Genomic DNA, 21,304 nt, shown 5'->3' with positions numbered 1-21,304 from the left:
CTCTTCTGCCTCTGGTCTTATTTCTTTAAATCCATTCTCTAAACAAAGCATAGTTACAAACTGAAATATAACTAGGGGCGCCTCGGTGGCGCAGTCGTTAAGCGTCTGCCTTCGGCTCAGGGTGTGATCCCGGAGTTATGGGATCGAGCCCCACGTCAGGCTCCTCCGCTATGAGCCTGCTTCTTCCTCTCCCACTCCCCCTGCTTGTGTTCCCTCTCTCGCTGGCTGTCACTATCTCTGTCGAATAAATAAATAAAATAAAAAAAAGAAAAGAAAAGAAATATAACTATACTACGGTTATGATCAGGTATTTTCAATGACTCTACATATCCTTTGAATTAACTCCAATCTTCCTATATTATGTGCAAAAGAGAAGATACTTCCACATCCCCTTCTTCAACTGGAAGAAAAAGATGGGAAAGGGAAATTTTAACTTTAAATCAACTAGGAATCTTGACTATTTTATGGGACTGGGCATTTTAATAATTGACTGAAGGAACTGACTGGAAAAATCATGAGGGAAACCCCATCTGAGTTTCAGCTGGAGAAAAGAGAAATGATTAGCCTCATCAAATGAATATAAAGAATAATAAGAGGAGGATCAGGGTCATGTATACTTTCATTCCAAGGAGGATGGATTTGATACACTAGTTATATGTGCAATTTTTTATACTCGATACAAGCTCTGTACTTCATGTTCATTTAAAAAAAGAGAAAGAAAAGCTTTATCCTTAGTTTAGAATGCCCTATCTCCTCCTTCTGCCTTACTTGAATAATTACTCTTCATTCTTTAAAACACAACTGGTGATTTTACTTAGCAATTCCTGATTATTCAAATCTTAGTTTGTATTCTGCATCCTTGTTCCCATCATACCCCTTGATCTACACATGCCATCATCCTTACAGTATTGGATTTTGACCATGTGTTTTGGTTCTGACTATTCCATGAATTCTTTAAAGCCAGAGAATATGGCCCATTCATCTTTATGTTTTCAAAACTGCAAACTGGACCTGAAATATTAGGTTATCAATAAATAAATGAAATGATGTTGCAGAGAAGGAGAGACAAATGGAACTATCAACAACAATAGAGAAGTAAGTATGATTATTTTTGAGAGGGGATGAAGAACTCCATCTGGGGAAGTTCATACTGGAATGGCAAAAGGTCGTTTTTAAAAATAGAGCTTCCTACAGACCTAATAAGCACTAGTTGAAGTTAAAACAGCACAAAAAGCTAGTTAGCACAATATCATTGGGATGCTTTGAAATTGCACTCTCTTTAGATACAGGAATCTGAACTGGAAATTCTGGGAGTTACAAAAAATAGAAGGTATGGTCCCTTCACTCCTTAACATCTCTGTAACCATGCACCACCTTTGGGGAATAATCATCTTCTGAGAAGATCCATCTGATGACTGAGATACAGAGAATACAAGTGATTCTCTCAATTGCTTAATAACGAAACTAAGACAAAACAAAAAACCTATCTTCTCTAAGGAAAATAACCCAATGCTTTGTGTGAGAGAAAATAGAACTAAGGAATGATTTAGCTATAGAAAACACAAGTATGATGATTATTTCAGTTCCTCTCAGAAGAAAGGAATGTCTTATGATACCACATACAGAAAACCCAAAAGACTACCAAAAATCTATTGGACTAATAAAGGAATTCAGTAAGATCACAGGATATAAAAATAAATATACAAAAATCCATTACATTTCTATACACAATAAAGCAGCAGAAAGAGAGATTGAGAAAATAATCCCATTTACAATTGCACCAAAAATAATAAAATATCTAGAACTAGGGACCCCTGGGTGGCTCAGTCAGTTAAGCGTCTGTCTTTGGCTCAGGTCATGATCCCAGGGTCCTAGGATGGAGGCCCACATCGGGCTTCTTGCTCAGTGAGGAGCCTGCTTCTCCCTCTACCTCTGCTCCTCCCCCTTGTTTGTGCTCTCTCTCTGGCAAATAAATAAGTAAATCTTTAAAAAATATATCTAGGAATAAACTTAACCAAAGTGATGAAAGTCTATACTCTGAAAACTAGAAAACATTGATAAAAGATATCAAAGACAGCACAAACGGAAAGATATTCCATGTTCATGAATTGGAAGGACAAATATTGTTTAAATGTCCATACTACCCAAAGAAATCTACACATTAAATGCAAACCCTATAAAAATACCAACAGCATTTTTTACAGAAGTAGAACAAACCAACCTAAAATTTGTATGGAACCACAAAAGACCCTGAATAGCCAAAGCAATCATGAAAAAGAAAAACAAAGAGGAAGTATCACAATCCCAGATTTCAAGTTATACTACAAAATTGTAGTAGTCAAAACAGTATGGTATCAGCATAAAAATAAACACATAGATCAATGGAACAGAATAGAGAGCCCAGAAATAAACCTGTAATTATATGGTCAATTAATCTTTGACAAAGGAGGCAAGAATATGCAAAGGGTAAAAGAGAGTCTCTTCAACAAATGATGTTGGGAAATCTCTATGCAAAAGAATGAAACTGGACCACTTTTTTACTTGGTACACAAAAATAAACTCAAAATGGGTTAAAGACCTAAATGTGAAACCTGAAACATAAAAATTCTAGAAGAAAGCACAAGCAGTGATTCCTCTAACACTGGCCATAGCAACATTTTCTAGATATTTCTCCTAAGGCAAGGGAAATAAAAGCAAAAATAAACAATTGGAACTACATCAAAATGAAATGCAAAGGAAATGACCAACAAAACTAAAAGACAATCTAATGACTGGGAGAAGGTATTTACAAATGACATAATCAACAAAGGGCTAGTATCCAAAATATATAAAGAACTGATACAACTCAACACCAAAAAAACAAATAATCCAATTAAAAATGGGCAGAAGACATGGGAGGTTACTCAAAAAATTAAAAATAGAACTACCATATGATGCAGTAATACAAAACCACCAATTCAGCTAGATATATGTATCCCTATGTTTATTGCAGCATTATTTACAATAGCCAAATATCCTAAAGTGTCCAACACTAGATGAATAGATAAAGAAGTGGGATATATATACAATGGAATATTACTCAGCCATAGAAAAGAATGAAATCTTGCCATTTGCAACATGAATGGATCTAGAGAGTATAATGCTAAGTGCAATAAGTCAGACAGAGAAAGACAAATACCATATGATTTCACCCATATGTGGAATTTAAGAAACAAAACAAAGGAAAAAAGTAACTAACCAAAAACAGACTCTTAACTACAGGGAACAAACTGATGGTTATCAGAAGGGAGTTGGGTGGGGGGATGGGTGAAATAGGTGACAAGGATTAAGAGTACATTTATCACAATGAGCACTGAGTAATGTATGGAATTGTTGAATCACTATATTGTACACCTGAAACTAATATAACACTGTATGTTAACTATATTGAATTAAAATAGAATAAAATAAAAACTCACTTTCATATTAAAAGAAAGGGGATTTCTTAACATGGGTTTTAACTATTTTTTTTACTTTATTTTTATTTTTTTAAAAGATTTTATTTATTTGAGAGAGAGTGAGAGAGAGAGAAAGAGAGAACATGAGCAGCGGGAGTGGGAGAGGGTGAAGCAGACTCCCTGATGAGCAGAGAGACTGATGCAGGGCTCGATCCTGGGACTCCAGGATCATGACCTGAGCTTAAAGCAGATGCTTAACCAACTGAGCCACCCAGGTGCCCCTTAACTATTTCTTTTGAAAAAACTCTACAAAAAAAACCCTATTACCTTTTCACCTAATATAAAAAAGTGAAAAATTACCATATAAATAAAATTAGGTGCATATGTTTCTATTTTCTTTTGAAAATATATCCCAGGGTAGAAAATGTTGCTATAATAATGTTATGACTATCTATCATCTATCTATCTATCATCTTTGTGTATGTATGCACACACATTATATATCAAGGATTATCCCTTTTTAAAAAATTTTCTTATGCTACCCTTTAGTTACTTATTTTGAACATTAAGATACTAAATTTTTAAGAACTTCTTTTAATGAAAAGTTTCAAGTTTATTAATTTAGTTTTTCTAATAAAAATGAAGAAAACAAGGCATTTTACAGAACTGACTATAATCACTGTTATATAGCCAATGGAAGGGAAAGGGGATAAAAAAAAATATCTTATGGAGTTAACAATGGTTAATTAGTATTTCATGTTAAAGTAAAGGCATTCAATTTAAAATAATATTAAATGGCTCAAGTGGCATAAAAATGCTCCCAAGTTTGAGTAACAAAATCTAACAGATTGATTAGAGTTGGTTTGGGTCTTCAGAGTTCAACTCTAGAGGCCTTGTCTCTGCCACCTTACTTTTACAATGACATTTTCAGTGCACAGTGATTACTCATTGGGTTTTCCTTTCCCTCTGAATGGTTTATGGCAACAGGAGTCATCGGCCATGAAATTGCAGGAGGTCTCCGAATAAATACTATCATTGACTGAAGGGAAACAGCTGCACACATTTGTAAAGATTTCTATAACACTTAATGTAAAACAAGGCATCACACTGGACCTGGCGAGGTGGTTCTCCTCCTTCTTCTTCCCCTCCTCCTCCTTCTTCTAATGGAAATATCCTGATTTAGGCAGGCAAAGGCTGGATATGTTTTCTTAAGTGAAAAGCAATGGAGACATCCTGGAACTGCTGCAAAGATTAAGCCCCATTCATATAAACACACATTTCCTATTCCTTAAAGTAAAAAAAAAAAAAAAAAGCTATAAATTAACTTACTGAAGAAAACCACAGGCAAGTATATGCATATACATATATGCACATATATCTGCATATTTAATTTACCTATTGGAAATCTTTTCCCCATTTAAATTCAAACAAGTCCCTTAATGAGTCTTCATCTGTCCCTTCATTTGTTCATTTGTCATGAGTCCCCAGAAATGAAAGACTCCATTTTATGAATGAAGATAAAATGTTCCTTGAATAGTGAATCTTTCTTAATAAAAGGAGAATTCAGGTTAAAGCAAGGGGGATAATCAGTACTTGAGGGCCTTGGGTTATTTTTTCTAAAGTTTTAATTCATTTATATCTTCACTAAAAAGAAAAATGTAAATTAATCTCTGGGTTACCATTTAGCACACAAGTGAGTTCTAAGATATTATCTGAGGGAATTAAGACAGCCGAAATTATCCTGATATAAGAGAAAATCAATAGTATTCAGTAATGTGTAATTGCATTTTATTTTAGTGAATGTTAGAATAACGACATATACGTGTTAAACCACAAGCATCTTATGGGCTTTAAAATATGTGGTTAGGGGATTTTCCAGCTGCCACATATCCTGCCAGATGCTTCGGGTTTTTGGTCTATTCCACAGATTTGGAATGAAGAAACTTGCTCTGCAGAAGTGCCAGGGCCTGCATTCAGATGCTTTCCTCCAGCCACGGAGCTGCCTGCAGTTCCCGCCCTCAGGATCTCTGCCCATCAACAACTTTGCCTCGAGTTTCAATGTGCTGATCATAATAACAAAGACGAGGAGAGCTACTTTCAGTCACATGAATTTAGAGCTGAAGAGCTCTAATTTTTTTTTTTTTTGGTGTGGTTATTCAGATGAAATTGTATAACACGGTAATGAAACTTACAAGGTTAAAAATTAAAGGCCAAAATAACATTTAAATAGGATGTGAAACACACAGCATAATCATAAAGCGGTAGACTAGTTTCCAAAAGTCACTACAGAACACTAATCTCATAAACTTGTAATGAGTACTATGTATATAAAGATATGTGTGCATAATAAAAACTTAGATATCTTTGACGCAAACATTTGTAATATAAATAACCTTCTCAGCAAACATGTGCACAGGGATATTTTGAAACTCACAACACTTGTCAAGGGGAAATTAATTTCCACTTGAAATAAGGTAATGTGAATGTCAAAAATGCCCTTTGGAAGTTTAATCACAAAACAAAAGATCATGCATAAGGAGTAAATTTACATACAAAAAAATGATCCATCACATGGCCTAAATGTTGCTTTATTGCAACCCAGTTTAGTAAGTAATCTAGCTGTGTGATCTTGGGTGAGTCAGTTTCAGTGTGCACAATAAATAACTGACTTGTGAGGGTACAGTGAGGCATGTATTCAACAATCATAAAAATAACAAAGCAAGTCCATGATACCTTATTTTAAAAATTGTAAGATATCTTTATATCCATACATCTATATGTATAGACAGGAGTTATTTACATAACTAATGATGGCTATACTTTCCTATTTCCATCTTAAACACAAGTATACATGTACTTATAAAAAATTTAATTTTTAGATTTGATAATAGTTTATAATATTATGAAATATTCTTCATATCAAAGGAAGAAAAGTCCTATAGGATCATCTCTTCCAAGAGTAATAACAAGAGGCAGATTTGTTCAAAATTTTAAAATGACTGTTGAAAAATGTTGAAAAGCTATCAGAGAATTTTTTTTAATGATTTTTTATTATATTATGTTAGTCACCATACAGTACATCCCCGGTTTCCGATGTAAGGCTCAATGATTCATTAGTTGTGTATAACACTCAGTGCACCATGCAATACGTGCCCTCCTTATTACCCATCACTGGTCTATCCCATTCCCCCACGCCCCCTCCCCTCTGAGGCCCTCAGTTTCTTTCTCATAGTCCATAGTCTCTCATGTTTCATTCCCCCTTCTGGTTACCCCCCCCCTTTCTTTATCCCTTTCTTCTCCTACCGATCTTCCTAGTTTTTATGTTCCATAGATGAGAGAAATCATATGATAGAGTCTTTCTCTGCTTGACTTATTTCACTTAGCATTATCTCCTCCAGTGCCGTCCATGTTGTAGCAAATGTTGAGAACTCGTTCTTTCTGATAGCTGAGTAATATTCCATTGTATATATGGACCACAACTTCTTAATCCAGTCGTCTGTTGAAGGGCATCTCGGCTCCTTCCACGATTTAGCTATTGTGGACATTGCTGCTATGAACATTGGGGTGCATATGGCCCTTCTCTTCACTACGTCTGTATCTTTGGGGTAAACACCCAGTAGTGCAATGGCTGGATCATAGGGAAGCTCAATTTTTAACATTTTAAGGGACCTCCACACTGTTTTCCAGAGTGGCTGTACCAACTTGCATTCCCACCAACAGTGTGGGAGGGAGCCCCTTTCTCCACATCCTCTCCAACAATTGTTGTTTCTTGCCTTGTCTATTTTTGCCATTCTAACTGGCGTAAAGTGGTATCTCAGTGAAGTTTTGATTTGAATTTCCTTGATGGCTAATGATTTTGAACATTTTTTCATGTGTCTGTTAGCCATTTGTATGTCTTCATTGAAAAAGCGTCTGTTCATATCTTCTGCCCATTTTTTGATTTATTTGTTTCTTGCGTATTGAGTTTGAGAAGTTCTTTGTAGATCTTGGATACCAGTCCTTTATCTGTAGTGTCATTTGCAAATATCTTCTCCCATTCCGTGGGCTGCCTCTTAGTTTTTCTGACTGTTTCCTTGGCTGTGCAGAAACTTTTAATCTTTTTTTTTTTTTTAAGATTTTATTTATTTATTCGACAGAGATAGAGACAGCCAGCGAGAGAGGGAATACAAGCAGGGGGAGTGGGAGAGGAAGAAGCAGGCTCATAGCAGATGAGCCTGATGTGGGGCTCGATCCCATAACGCCGGGATCACGCCCTGAGCTGAAGGCAGACGCTTAACCGCTGTGCCACCCAGGCGCCCCAGAAACTTTTAATCTTGATGAAGTCCCATGAATTCATTTTATCTTTTGTTTCTCTTGCCTTTGGGGATGTATCATGAAAAAGGTTGCTTTGGCCGATGTCGTAGAGGTTGCTGCGTATATTCTCCTCTAGAATTTTGATGGATTCCGGTCTCACATCGAGGTCTTTCATCCATTTGGAGTTTATTTTTGTGTATGGTGTGAGAGAGTGGTCAAGTTTCATTCTTTTGCATGTAGCTGTCCAATTTTCCCAGCACCATTTATTGAAGAGACTGTCTTTTTCCCACCGGATGTTTTTTCCTGCTTTATCAAATATTAGTTGCCCAAAGAGCCGAGGGTCCATTTCTGGGCTCTCTATTCTGTTCCATTGGTCTATGTGTCTGTTTTTGTGCCAGTACCATGCTGACTTTGTGATCACAGCTTTGTAGTACACCTCAAAATCTGGCATTGTGATGCCCCCAGCTTTGTTTTTCCTTTTCAACAGTTCCTTGGAGATTCGGGGCCTTTTCTGGTTCCATACAAATTTAAGGACTATTTGTTCCAGTTCTTTGAAAAATGTCCTCGGTATTTTGATCGGGATAGCATTGAAAGAGTAGATTGCTCTGGGTAGCATGGACATTTTAACTATGTTAATTCTTCCGATCCATGAGCACGGAATATCTTTCCATCTTTTTATGTCTTCCTCAATGTCTTTCAAGAGGGATTTATAGTTTCTAGAATATAGGTCCTTTACGTCTCTGGTTAAGTTACTTCCAAGGCAACGTATGGTTTTTGGTGCTATTGTAAATGGGATGGATTCCCTAATTTCTCTTTCTTCGGTCTCGCTGTTCGTGTACAGAAATGCAACTGATTTCTGAGCATTGATTTTGTATCCCGCCACGTTACTGAATTACTCTATAACTTCTAATGGTTTGGGAGCGGCTTCTTTGGGGTTTTCCACATAGAGTAACATGTCATCTGTGAAGAGAGACATTTTGACTTCTTCTTTGCCGATTTGAATACCTTTGATCCCTTTTTGTCGTCTGATTGCTGTTGCAAGGACTTCTAGTACTATGTTGAATAATAGTGGTGAGAGTGGGCATCCTTGTCGAGTTCCTGATCTTAAGGGAAAGGCTTCCAGCTTTTCCCCATTGAGAATAATATTTGCAGTAGGCTTTTCATAGATGGCTTTTATGAGATTGAGAAATGTACCCTCTATTCCTACACTCTGAAGGGTTTTAATCAGGAAAGGATGCTGTATTTTGTCAAATGCTTTTTCGGCATCGATTGAGAGGATCATATGGTTCCTGAGTCTTTTCTTGTTGATATGATGTATCACGCTGATGGATTTGCGAATATTGAACCACGCTTGCATCCCAGGTATGAATCCCACTTGATCGGGATGGATAATCCTTTTAATGAACTGTTGGATTCTATTAGCAAGTATCTTGTTGAGGATTTTGGCGTCCATATTCATTAGGGAAATCGGTCTGTAATTCTCCTTTTTGAGGGGGTCTTTGCCTGGTTTGGGCATCAAGGTAATATTGGCCTCATAGAATGAGTTTGGTAGCTCTCCTTCTGTTTCTATTTTTTGAAATAGCTTTAGGAGAATAGGTATTATTTCTTCTTTGAAAGTTTGGTAGAATTCCCCAGGAAAACCGTCCGGGCCTGGAGTTCTGTTATTTGGAAGGTTGTTTATCACTGATTCAATTTCTTCATCATTAATTGGCCTGTTTAAGAAATCAATTTCTTCCTGTTTCAATCTTGGTAGTTTATAGGTTTCCAGGAAGGATTCCATCTCTTCCGGATTGCTTAGTTTATTGGCATATAGCTGTTGATAAAAATTTCTAATAATCCTTCCAATTTCAATGGTGTTCATCGTGACCTCTCCTTTTTCATTCATAATTTTAATAATCTGGGTCCTTTCTCTTTTGTTTTGGATAAGTGTTGCCAGTGGTCTGTCAATTTTATTGATTCTCTCAAAGAACCAGCTTCTAGTCCTGTTGATCTGCTCTGCTGTACTTCTGGTTTCTGCTTGATTGATTTCAGCTCTAATTTTGGTCAACTGCTTCCTCGTGCGTGGATTAGGCCTGTCCCTCTGTTGCTGTTCCAGCTTCTTGAGGTGAGAATATAAAAACTGCATTTTAGATTTTTCTATTCTTTTGAGTGAGGCTTGGATGGCTATGTATTTCCCCATTAGGACTGCCTTTGCAGTATCCCATAGGTTTTGGACTGTTGTATATTCATTCTCATTGGTCTCCATAAATTGTTTAATTTTTGATTACCTGGTTTATCGAGTCATTCCTGAGCAGGATGGTTCTTAGTCTCCAAGTGTTTGAGTTTCTCCCAAATTTTTCCTTGTGGTTGAGTTCCAATTTCAGAGCGTTGTGGTCTGAGAATATGCACGGGATAATTTCAATCTTTTGGTATCGGTTGAGGCTTGTTTTGTGTCCCAGAACATGGTCTATTCTTGAGAATGTTCCATGGGCATTAGAATAGAATGAGTATTCTTTGATTCTGGGGTGTAGTGTTCTCTATATATCTATGGGGTCCAACTCGTCGAGTATGGCATTCAAAGCCTTTGATTCTTTGCTTAGTTTTTGCCAGGGTGTTCTGTCTATTTCTGAGAGTGGAGTGTTGAGGTCCCCTACTATTAATGTATTTTATTTATATGTCTCTTTATTCTGGTTAAGAGTTGGCTTGTGTATCTTGCTGCTCCCCTGTTGGGGGCATATATATTTATAATTGTCATATCCACTTGTTGAATACTTCCTTTAAGAATAATATAGTGCCCTTCTGTTTAAAATCCAATTTATCTGATATGAGAATTGCTACCCCAGCTTTCTTTTGAGGTCCATTTGCGTGAAAGATGGTACTCCATCCCCTTACTCTCAGTCTGAATGTATCTTTGGGTTCGAAATGACTCTCTTGTAGACAGCAAATGGATGGGTCATTTCTTTTTATCCAATCTGCAACCCTGTGGTGTTGTAAGGGAGAATTTAAGCCATTAACATTAAGACTGAGTACTGAGAGGTATGATTTTAATGATGCCATGTTGCCAGTAAAGTCTTTGTTTGTATTGGCTGTGACTTTCTGTTCTGTATCACTCTTGGGGCCTTTTTACTTTTATAGAACCCTCCGTAATATCTCCTGTAGGGCTGGTTTCATGGTTACAAAATTGGTTAGTGACTGGCGATTCTGAGATGTCTTTATTTCTCCATCAATTCTGAATGACAGCCTTGCTGGATAAAGGATCCTTGGCTGCATGTTTTTCTCTGAAAGAGTTTAAATATGCTCCCCCAACCCTTTCTCTCATTCCAGGTCTGTGTAGACAGGTCTGACGTAATTTTGATGCCTTTGCCTTGGTACATGAGAAATTTCTTTGCCCTGGCCGCTTTCAATACTGTATCCTTGGATGTAATATTTGCGAAATGCACTATGACGTGACGTGGCGTAGGTTTGTCGTGGTTGAGCTTGGGAGGGGTCCTCTTTGCCTCTTGGACACAAATGTTTGTTTCCCTCCCTAGATTAGGGAAGTTTTCAGCTACGATTTGTTCAAATATCTCTTCTAGACCTCTGTTTTTCTCTACCCCCTCGGGGATGCCGATGATTCTAACATTGGATCGTTTCATTGAGTCAGTAATCTCCCATAACCTACATTCGTGGGCTTAGATTTTTTTTAAGAGAAGCTTCTATTTTGTTTTTTTCCTCTATTAACCCATCCTCCAATTCACTAACCCGTTCCTCTGCTTCTGTGATCCTGGCCATCAGAGCCTCTAGTTTTGCCTGCATTTGGCTCATGGAATTTTTAATTTCTGCCAGATTCGCTCTCATTTCTGTTCTTAGGGATTCTATATTCTCAGTAACCTTTTTGTTAATAGTTTTTTCAATTCTACTCATCATTTTGACCATCGTTACTCTGAATTCCATTTCTGATACTTTGGTTACATCCATATCCATTATTTCTGTGGCAGAGGCCACAGACTCACTGTCTTTTCATTGCTGGGGGGGGCTTCTCCTTCTTGTCATTCTGATGAGGAGAGGTTGCGGGGTTGTCCAGAGCCCAAATTATTGACTGGGTCCCAGGCCGTGCCCCTTGTTTTATAGGGATCTTAGGGATGTGGGCTTCTTCTTTAAAGATTTTATTTATTTATTTATGTGGCAGCCAACCAGCAAGAGAGGGAACAGAAGCAGGGGAGTGGGAGAGGAAGAAGCAGGCTCCCAGCAGAGGAGCCCGATGAGGGACTCCTTTCCGGAACGCTAGGATCACGCCCTAAGCCAAAGACAGGCGCTGAATGATTGCGCCACCCAGGTGCCCTGGGTTGTGGGCTTCTTGATTTTTCAGCCTGCCTTCTGTGTTCTGGGGGAGGGGCCTGCTGCGCCGAGACTCAGGCAACCCTGTTTGGGTAGAGTCTCCGTGTCCTCTGCGAGGGGGGATGGGGATGGGCACTCTCTGAACCGGTATTTCCAGGCTTTTGTTCTCTGGCGGCTTTCCCTGGCGGTTTGCTATGCCTCCTTTGAGAGTCAGAGCAGCCGGCCGAATTTCAGCCTCTGTCACAGAACAGAGGGATTGCGGCCCGTTCTCTACTAATGTTCTGGCCACTTTAACTCTGTTACTGTTGGTGCTGCTCAACCCTGCAGTGTCCTGGGATGTGCGCCCCACACCCGGCGTCCCAGCCCTCACTTCCAGGGCCGGCATGTCTCTGTCCTTTGTGTTTCTAACGCCGCAAGCCGCCAGCCGCCCCACACGCGCTCCAGAAGCTCCTGGTCTCAGTCTGGTTCCAGTGAGCGCACGGGGATTCCGGTGTTCCGTGAGATGCCTGGTGGTGCGCGCACCCGGCTCACGGCCTCAGTCTGCTGTTTTGCGGGTGCCGTCCGCCCGGCGCCCAAATACGGCGGCTCCCTCCCCCTTCCGTTTATCTTCCGATATCTGTGCACGGTTTCATGGCTCCCCGCTTCGTACCTCAATACTCAGCGCCGGAGATGTTCATTTGTAGAGATCCAAATGCATCTTCCTGCGTCTCAGGCTGGTTCCGTGATTGTTTAGGCTGGTCTAGTACCTATCCAGCTCGACTCGGGGACCGGCTGAAAAAGGTGTCTCCTACTCCTTCGGCATCTTTGACCTCTCTGAACTTCTAAAACCTGAGTTTGGATGAGCTGTTCCCTTTTGTGTGCTCGGTCTTGCTAGGTATAAATTAGAACTGCAACTTTTGTTCTGCAATTCCTCAGAGTGGATGAGAATATAGGTTCAGATTTTTAATAAATCCTAGAAGCCTTCTTGGAGGTTCATTTCCTTCCAACTTAATGGTCCTTTGTTATTTGGTGTCTTTTCTTTTCCAATTTTCAAGCTCTGCCCAGACTCGTCTGCTCTGGCATCTGGCACATCCGTGTGACCAAAACTAATCATCATCCCATTGATTAGTGGAGGTAGGCATGTGACCCAGGTGTTCCCAATGCCACGGGAGGTTTGCTGAGGAAGCAGGATGCTGACTCCAGATTCCTGGGATTGAATGCTGGTATTCTTCCATTAAATGGAAATAGTAATGCTGTTATCAGTGAGAGTTTCCAGTGAGGTCATCTGGGTAAGATATGCAGAGCACCAATCAGGAAGGGGTCAAAGAACATTTACAGTTTCCTTACAGGTCCCAGAAAGAGAAGGCCTCTTTTAAGTTTTTGATGGTTTCTTTTGCCGTGTGGAAGATTTCAGTTTGATGTTGTTCCACTTGTTTATTTTTGCTTTTGTTGCCTTTGCATTTGGTGTCCGATCTGAAGACTCTTTGCCAAAACCAATGTCGAGAGACTTAGTACCTGTGTCTTCTTGGAGGTTTATGGATTCGGGTCTTATGTTCAAATCATTCATCCATTAAAAATTTTGTGTGTGGTGTAAGAAAGTGACCCAGTTATATTCTTCTGCATTTAGTGTCCAGTTTGCCTGTTACCGCTCACTGAGGAGACAGTCCTTCCCTCATGGCATATCTTCTGCTGCTGTGTCGTAAGTTAGGATCATCTACGTGTGGGTAAGTTTCTGAGCTTTCTGTTCTGTTCCACTGACCTGGTGTCTGTGTTTCTGCCAGTACCACCCTGTTTTGATGACAACAGCTTTGTAATCTAGCTTGAAATCCAGGAGTGTGTTGACTGCACCTTTCTTTCTCCAGGTTGCTTTGGGTATTTGGGGTCTTTTGTGATTCCATACAAGTTTGAGGACTGTTTTCTATTTCCTCGAATAATGCCACTGGAATTCAGATGGGGATTTCATCACATCTGTCGATTGCTTTGGGTACGATGGACATGTTCACATAATTAACTCTTCCAGTTAAGGAGCATGGCGTATGCTTCCATTTGTTTGTGTTGCCTTCCAAATCTTTGACCCATACATTCTGCCCCCCTCGACACACATGTTTTTCATTTCTTTTCTGCCATGTGTTGAGTGTACTATGTCTTTCTCATTCTTGGTTACTTTTATTCCTAGATTTTTTTTTTTGATGCAATTGTAAATGGCATTGCTTTTTTAATTTCTCTTTGCGAAAGTGTGTCATCAGTATACAGAAATGCAAGAAGTTGGGTCATCTGGGTGGCTCCATAGGTGAAGCGTCTGCCTTCTGCTCAGGTCATGATCCCAGAGTTCTGGGATCGAGCCCCGTGTTGGGCTCCCCGCTTAGCGAGGGTCTGCTTCTCCGTCTTTCTGACACTCCCCCGGCTCGTGCTTTTTCTCTTCCTGTCAAATAAATAAATAAAATCTGAAAAAAAATAAAGACAACAGGTCTCTGTATATTGACTTTATATCCTGCAGCTTTCTTGAATTTGTTTATTCTAACAGTTTTTGTTTTTTTTTTTTGTGGAATCTTTTGGGATTTCATGTCATTTGCAAATAGTGACAGTTTTCCTGTATGGATTTCATATCTTTCTCTTTTTTTAAAATTATGTTAGTCACCCTACAGTACTTCATTTGTTTTTGATGTAGTGTTCCAGGATTCATTGTTTGCATATAATACCTAGTGCTCATTATGACACGTGCCCTCCTTAATACCCATCACCAGGATAACCCATTCCCCTACCCCTCCCTTTCTGCAACCTTCAGTTTGTTTCCCAGTGTCAGTAGTCTCTCATGGTTCATCTCCCCCTCTCATTCCCCACCTTCACTTTTCCCTTCCTTCTCCTAATGTCCTCCATGCTATTCCTTCCATTCCACATAGGAGTGAAACCATATGATAATTGTCTTTCTCTGCTTGACTTAATTTCACTTAGCATAATCCCCTCCTGGTCCATCCACGTTGGTGCAAATGGTGGGTATTCATCCTTTCTGATGACTGAGTAATATTCCATTGTATAGATGAACCACATCTTCTTTGTCCATTCATCTGCTGAAGGACATCTTGGCTCCTTCCACAGTTTGGCTATTAGGGACATTGCTGCTATGAACATTGGGATACAGGTGCCCCTTCTTTTCATTACTCTGTGTCTATGGGGTAAATACCCAGTAGTGCAATTGGTGGGTCGTAGGATAGCTCTGTGTTCAATGTCTTGAGGAATCTCCATATTGTTTTCAAAAGTGGCTGTACCAGCTTGAATTCTCACGAGTAGTGTTAGAGGGCTCCCCTTTCTCCACATCCTCTCTGACTTTTTTTTATTTCCTGTCTTGTTAATTTCTTTTCAAGATTTTATTTATTTATTCCACAGAGATAGAGACAGCCAGCGAGAGAGGGAACACAAGCAGGGGGAGTGGGAGAGGAAGAAGCAGGCTCATAGCGGAGGAGCCTGATGTGGGGCTCCATCTCATAATGCCGGGATCACGCCCTGAGCCGAAGGCAGACGCTTAACCGCTGTGCCACCCAGGTGCCCCCTGCCTTGTTAATTTTAACCATTCTAACTGGTGTAAGGTGGTATCTCATTGTAGTTTTGATTTGTATTTGCCTGATGGCAAGTGATGTGGAGCATTTTTTCATGTGTCTGTTGGCCATTTGTATGTCTTCTCTGGACAAGTATGTCTTTGTGTCTTCTGCCCATTTTTTGGGTGTCGAGTTTGAGGAGTTCTTTATAGATCTTGGATACCAGCCCTTTATCTGTAATATCATTTGCAGATATCTTCTTCGATTCCATAGGTTGCCTTTTTGTTTTGTTGATCGTTTGCTTTGCCGTGCAGAAACTTTTTATCTTGATGAAGTGCCAATAGTTCATTTTTGCTTTTATTTCCTTTGCCTTTAGAGACGTGGCTTGCAAGAAGTTGTTGTGTCCAAGGTTGAAGAGTTCTTTTGATTTTGATATGAGACAGGAATCCATTATCTTTCTTTCCTGATTGCATTCGAGTCCTCTGTCTTTCTTGGTGAGTCTAGCTAAGTTTGTCAGTTTTGTTTATCTTTCCAAAAAAGGCAGCTCTCATTTTCATTGTGTCTGTGTTTTTTTTTTGTCTTTTTAGTCTCTGTTGGATTTATTTATGCATTCCTTTTTGTTATTTCCTTATTTCTACTAATTTGGGCTTTGTTGGTTTTTTTTTTTTCTACTTCTTTACCACAGAAATCAGGTTGTTTATTGGAGAGCATTCTCATGGATTGATGAAGACTTGAATTTCTATGAACGTCCCCCCCGTAGAGCTACTTTTGCTGCATCCCATAAGTTTTTGTAGGTTGTCTTTTTCATCAGTGTCAAGGTATTTCTAAAAATTTTTTTGATTTCTTCTTTGACTGTTGGTTGTTCAGTAGCATGTTGTTAAATCTCCACATATTTTTTTAAGATTATTTAAGTATCTGACAGAGAGTGAGACAGCGAGAGAGGGAACGCAAGCAGGGGGGTGGGAGAGGGAGAAGCGGGCTTCCCACTGAGCAAGGAGCCTGATTCGGGGCTAGATCCCAGGCTCCTGGGATCACGACCTGAGCTGAAGGCAGATCCTTAATGACTGAGCCACCCAGGCCCCCCAATCTCCACCTGTTTTTGACTGTCCCATTTTTTTCTTGAGACTGATTTCTAGTTTCATATCATTGTGGTTGGACAAGATTTGAAGCAGAAGGTGAAGAGAGCATTCAGATGAAAGGTTTGTTTCCTGGAGGGTTTTCTGAGGGCAGACCATGAGTTCCGTGGGGACGGAGGAAGGTTTTGTGAGACAGGGGGTGGGGTTAACCCTTGTTAGAATTACTGACTACTACCATGCAGGCTGTGTGCTACCGTTCACACCGTAGTCCTGATGGGCTTGTACTTCATTAGAAATATTTTCTAGGAGGTGTAGGCATAGGCTTCTCTAAAAGAAAGGTGCCATGTGGGTTCATGGCATGACCCCAGGTCAGCAACCAGGATGTATGGTATTGTGGGGGATCAGAACCAGGCTTTCTGTGGGAAGTGACGGAAATAGGGTATGGTGAGCTCCATGACCTCATAGGTGAGGTCCCGAGTGACCCACTGGGTGTTGGGTTCCGTGGATCTGTTTCATCAGGTGCTGTGGAATTCAGGGACACCCTCCTGTCTGTGGATTTGTGTGGAGACAGGTAGACATCAGTGTCTGGCCAGGCACGAGGGTCGCACTGGACCACCACCAGAGGTGCAGCATGCGGGGGAGCCACTGCTTGGTTTCCATGAAAGCTGACCAGGGTCTGTGACCGTGATTCCTAGCAGCTGCAAGGGGAGAGGAGGCCGGGGGTGGTGCACACTTCCTAGACCTGTGGTCAGGACTAGTCTGGAGCCCACTGAAGTCAGCCACTCCTGGCACAGAAGGCCCCCAGTCAGTGTAGCTGTGGGCACTGCTCCCATGGCACTTTCGGGCCGGCTCCATGCTGCCACCTCCTGCTTTTCATCATCATCTTCAAGGTCGTGTGCCTCTGCTCTTGCCCCATGGCCTCCGGGGTATTGTCCGTCCTCCATCTGGCCCTCGTCCCTGGTGCCCTGTGCAGTCCGATGCCAGGGTAGCCTTCTCGAGGCAAACATCTGGCCCTGATGGAACACTTCCATGGATCTCGTGTGATGCGAGGATGATGTCCTGCCCTGGAAGGGGGCTGCAGGTCCCCAATCAGGAGAGCCATGTCTCCCTTTTCAGCATGGCCTGCCCTCCCCTCAGTCTTCTTCAGGGAAGCTCTCCCCACTTCCTGAGATGACAGCTCTGAACTTAAAAGTGAATGTTATTTTACATATCTCTATGCCTTAGTTCATCCATGGCATGTCTTTCAACGCCGTTAGTGGGTTTTTTTTTTTTAGCAATTCTGAAGGGCTGTCTGCTCAAGGAGGGGATGACCTGGGTGGGGCAGCTTTCCCTCTCATCTCCCTCAGCCTGTCTCTGAGCCCTGGGGCCAGCTGTCCCACTGAGGATTGAGGGACCCGAGCCAGCCCATCCTGAGCCCAGGCTGTGTGTCAGCTGTGTAGACGGATGCGTGTTGGAGCGGTGGGCAGCTGGCATAGGCCAGGGGCAGGCAGTGTCTCCTTCTCATTCCTTCCCTCCTTTCCTCCCAGAGGTAGCTCAGAGTAGCCTTCAACCCCTGCATCTCCAGATCCCTTGACCTGTGCCTCCTGTGTTCAGCTGGTGACCTTGGAGTTTCGCATGGATTCTACCTCCCGAACCCTCTCCCATAGCAGTTGCTGGATCAGGGGAGGGGTCAGACCCTTGTCTGTTTTTGGTCTTCTTCCTGTCCCACACCAAGCCCACCCACCTTTGCATCTTCCATGTATGTGCTTGGAAGCAAGCCCATCCACAGGGAACCTATTAGCCAAATGGATCCAGGTAATGAACATTGAAGTAGAGATCCAGGATCCATAATAAACCTGCTCTGAAACCTGTCCCAAAGTCTGTGACTCTCTCACACTGAAACAGAAACAATAATAGCTTTCTGGACTGTGAAGTGACACGTGTCTCTACTTCCAATCTTGAAGGCATAGGTGCTGAGCCTGGACAGAAAAGGACCATGGCTCCCGTGGGCTGGGATCCACAGTAAGAACTCAGTGAAATCTGAATTCGAGGCATAGAGTGAATAATTATTGTAGAGTGAATCCTCCCAAGTAGGGCTTATGCACATTGCAGAGGAAAAGCTTTTTCAAAGAGGTTCCTGAAAGAAAAATCTTTTTAAAAAATTTATTGTAATTCCAGTAGAGCTAACATACAGTGTTACATTCGTTTCAGGTGTACAAGAGAGTGATTCAGTAATTCTATATATTACTCAGTGGTCATCAAGAAAAGTGTCCTCTTAATCCGCTTCATCTATTTCACTCATCCCTCTATGCACCTCCTCCTCTCTGGTAACCATCCGTTTGTTCTCTATTGTTAAGAGTTTGTATTTTGCCAGGCCCATACTCAGGCAACCCTGTTTGGGTAGAGTTTCCGTGTCCCCTGCGAGCGGGGATGGGGGTGGGCACGCTGTGAGCCGGTATTTCCAGGCTTTTGTTCCCTGGCGGCTTTCTCTGGCGGTCTGCTGTGCCTCTTCTGAGAGTCAGAGCAGCAGAGGCTGCATTGTCACAGAACAGAGGGATTGCGGCCCATTCTCCGCCGATGTTCTGGCCACTTTAACTCCGTTACTGTTGGTGCTGCTCAACCCTGTAGCGTCCCGGGATGTGCGCCCCACACCCGGCGTCCCTGCCCTCACTTCCAGGGCAGGCGTGTCTCTGTCCTTTGTGTTTCCAATGCCGCCAGCCGCCAGCCGCCCCCGCGCGCTCCCGGATCTCCCGGTCTCAGTCTGGATCCCGTGAGCACACCAGGATTCCGGAGTTCCGTGAGAAGCCTGGTGGCGCGCGCACCCGGTTCAGGGTCTCAGTCTGCTGTTTCGTGGGTGCCGACAGCGAGTCCTCCCGCTCCCCCGTGCAGGTGGCCCGCCAACCGCCAGCCGCCCTGCGCGCGCTCCAGAAGCTCCTGGTCTCAGTCTGGATCCCGTGAGCACACCGGGATTCAGGAATTCCGTGAGAAGCCTGGTGGCGTGCGCACCTGGTTCAGGGTCTCAGTCTGCTGTTTCGCGGGTGCCGACCGTAAGTCCGCCCGCTCCCCCGTGCAGGTAGCCTGCCAGCTGCCAGCTGCCCCGCATGCGCTCCGGGAGCTCCCGGTCTCAGTCTGGATCCCGTGAGCACACGGGATTCCCGCCCGGGTTCCGCGAGATGCCTGGTGGCGCGCGCTCCCGGCTCACCGGTCTCAGTCCTCTCTCTCTCGGGTGCCCTCTGTGAGTCCGCCCGCTCCCCCCCGTGCAGGTGGCTGCCGCTTCCCGGCGCCCGAACGCGGCGGCTCCCTCCCCCTTCCGTTTATCTTCCGATATCTGTGCCCGGTTTCACGGCTCCCCGCTTCGTACCTCAATACTCAGCGCTGGAGATGTTCATTTGTAGAGATCCAGATGTATCTTCCTGCGTCTCAGGCTGATTCCGTGGTTGTTTAGGCTGGTCTGGTACCTATCCAGCTCGACTCAGGGGACCTGTGAAAAAGGGGTCCCCTACTCCTCCGCCATCTTAACTCCTCTCTTGAACCTGAAATAGTATTTAAAGACACTCAGCTCAGCCTCTTCTACAAAGTGAGCCAATGCTTATAAACATGGCTAAAATATTCCCTTACCGACGATGACTTCCCAGGCATCGTAGTGTTTAACTGGTATGACTGTGACTTACATTAGTCAACATTTCAGAGAAAGAACTTAGTGCATCCAGGGGGCACTTCATGTTGAAATTAGTTTGTGACAACGAGCTACTGTGTTTTATACTGCAGTCCAAGGGAATGGTGCCAGACATCTCTAAGGTGTCTAGCAGTTCTACAATTCTGATTTTAAGTGGTCTGTGTGCTTCAGAGATTTGGGCAGGAGAAGGGCAGGAGTCCAGAGACTGTGAACACTTCTGTTACCTGTGCCGACCACGGAGCAGGTAGCCTTCTGTGGGCATCATTTTGATTTCTTGGTACTCTTGTGAAAGGTGCTTTTGTCTCAAATTCCTCCATTTAGGAGCAATTATAATGATAAAAGTAATGTTTATCTTATATCATCTGTGGGCCCTGATCCTGGGCTCCCAGGGAAGCTATCCTTTAACATTTTACCCGGCTCAAAATGACTGGGCAAAACCTCAAAGCATGGGTCCTATTTCTGCCCCAAGCACATGTTGTACATCTGTTTCGAGAAGAAAACAATAACCAAAAATGCCAACATGAAGATAAGAAAAAATAAAGAACCTCTTTGGCTCCCATAAGATTAAAGTCATACTGACATGTACATACTGAAAATGCATGAAATCATTGCATGTCCTAAAGCCCAAGCCTTGGAGGGTCTGAGAGCCACTGACCTTGCCCAGAACCAGGCACACCCCAGCAGGGAGGGCTGGTGCAGAAAGGGAAGGGGCAGGACGCTGAGGGTGGTCTGCAGCTAGAGGGGGTCCCTGGAAGGGGCCAGGTGTGTGGGGGGAGCCCGGCCCACGACCCCACCCATGCCTGTGCTGGGTGTTGAGTAGAGGAGGCGCCTCTTGGACCCCCTGCACTTTCAGGGTTCCAGGGGCTTGAGGGCGGGTTGCCCGGCATCCAAGGGGCTAGGGCACCACCCTCCCCGACCAATCACCGCTTGGGGGTGGAGCTACGTCTCTGTGGGCGGTCCCAGAGTTGCAGCGGGTTGCAGACCTGGGGCAGAAGAAGGGGCACTGGGAGAGAGAGAGTTGCCCTGCGGAGGTCC

This window comes from Ursus arctos, unplaced genomic scaffold, assembly GCF_023065955.2.
Source record: "Ursus arctos isolate Adak ecotype North America unplaced genomic scaffold, UrsArc2.0 scaffold_40, whole genome shotgun sequence".
In the NCBI taxonomy this organism is placed as follows: domain Eukaryota; kingdom Metazoa; phylum Chordata; class Mammalia; order Carnivora; family Ursidae; genus Ursus; species Ursus arctos.
Note: the sequence above shows the minus strand (reverse complement) of the source record.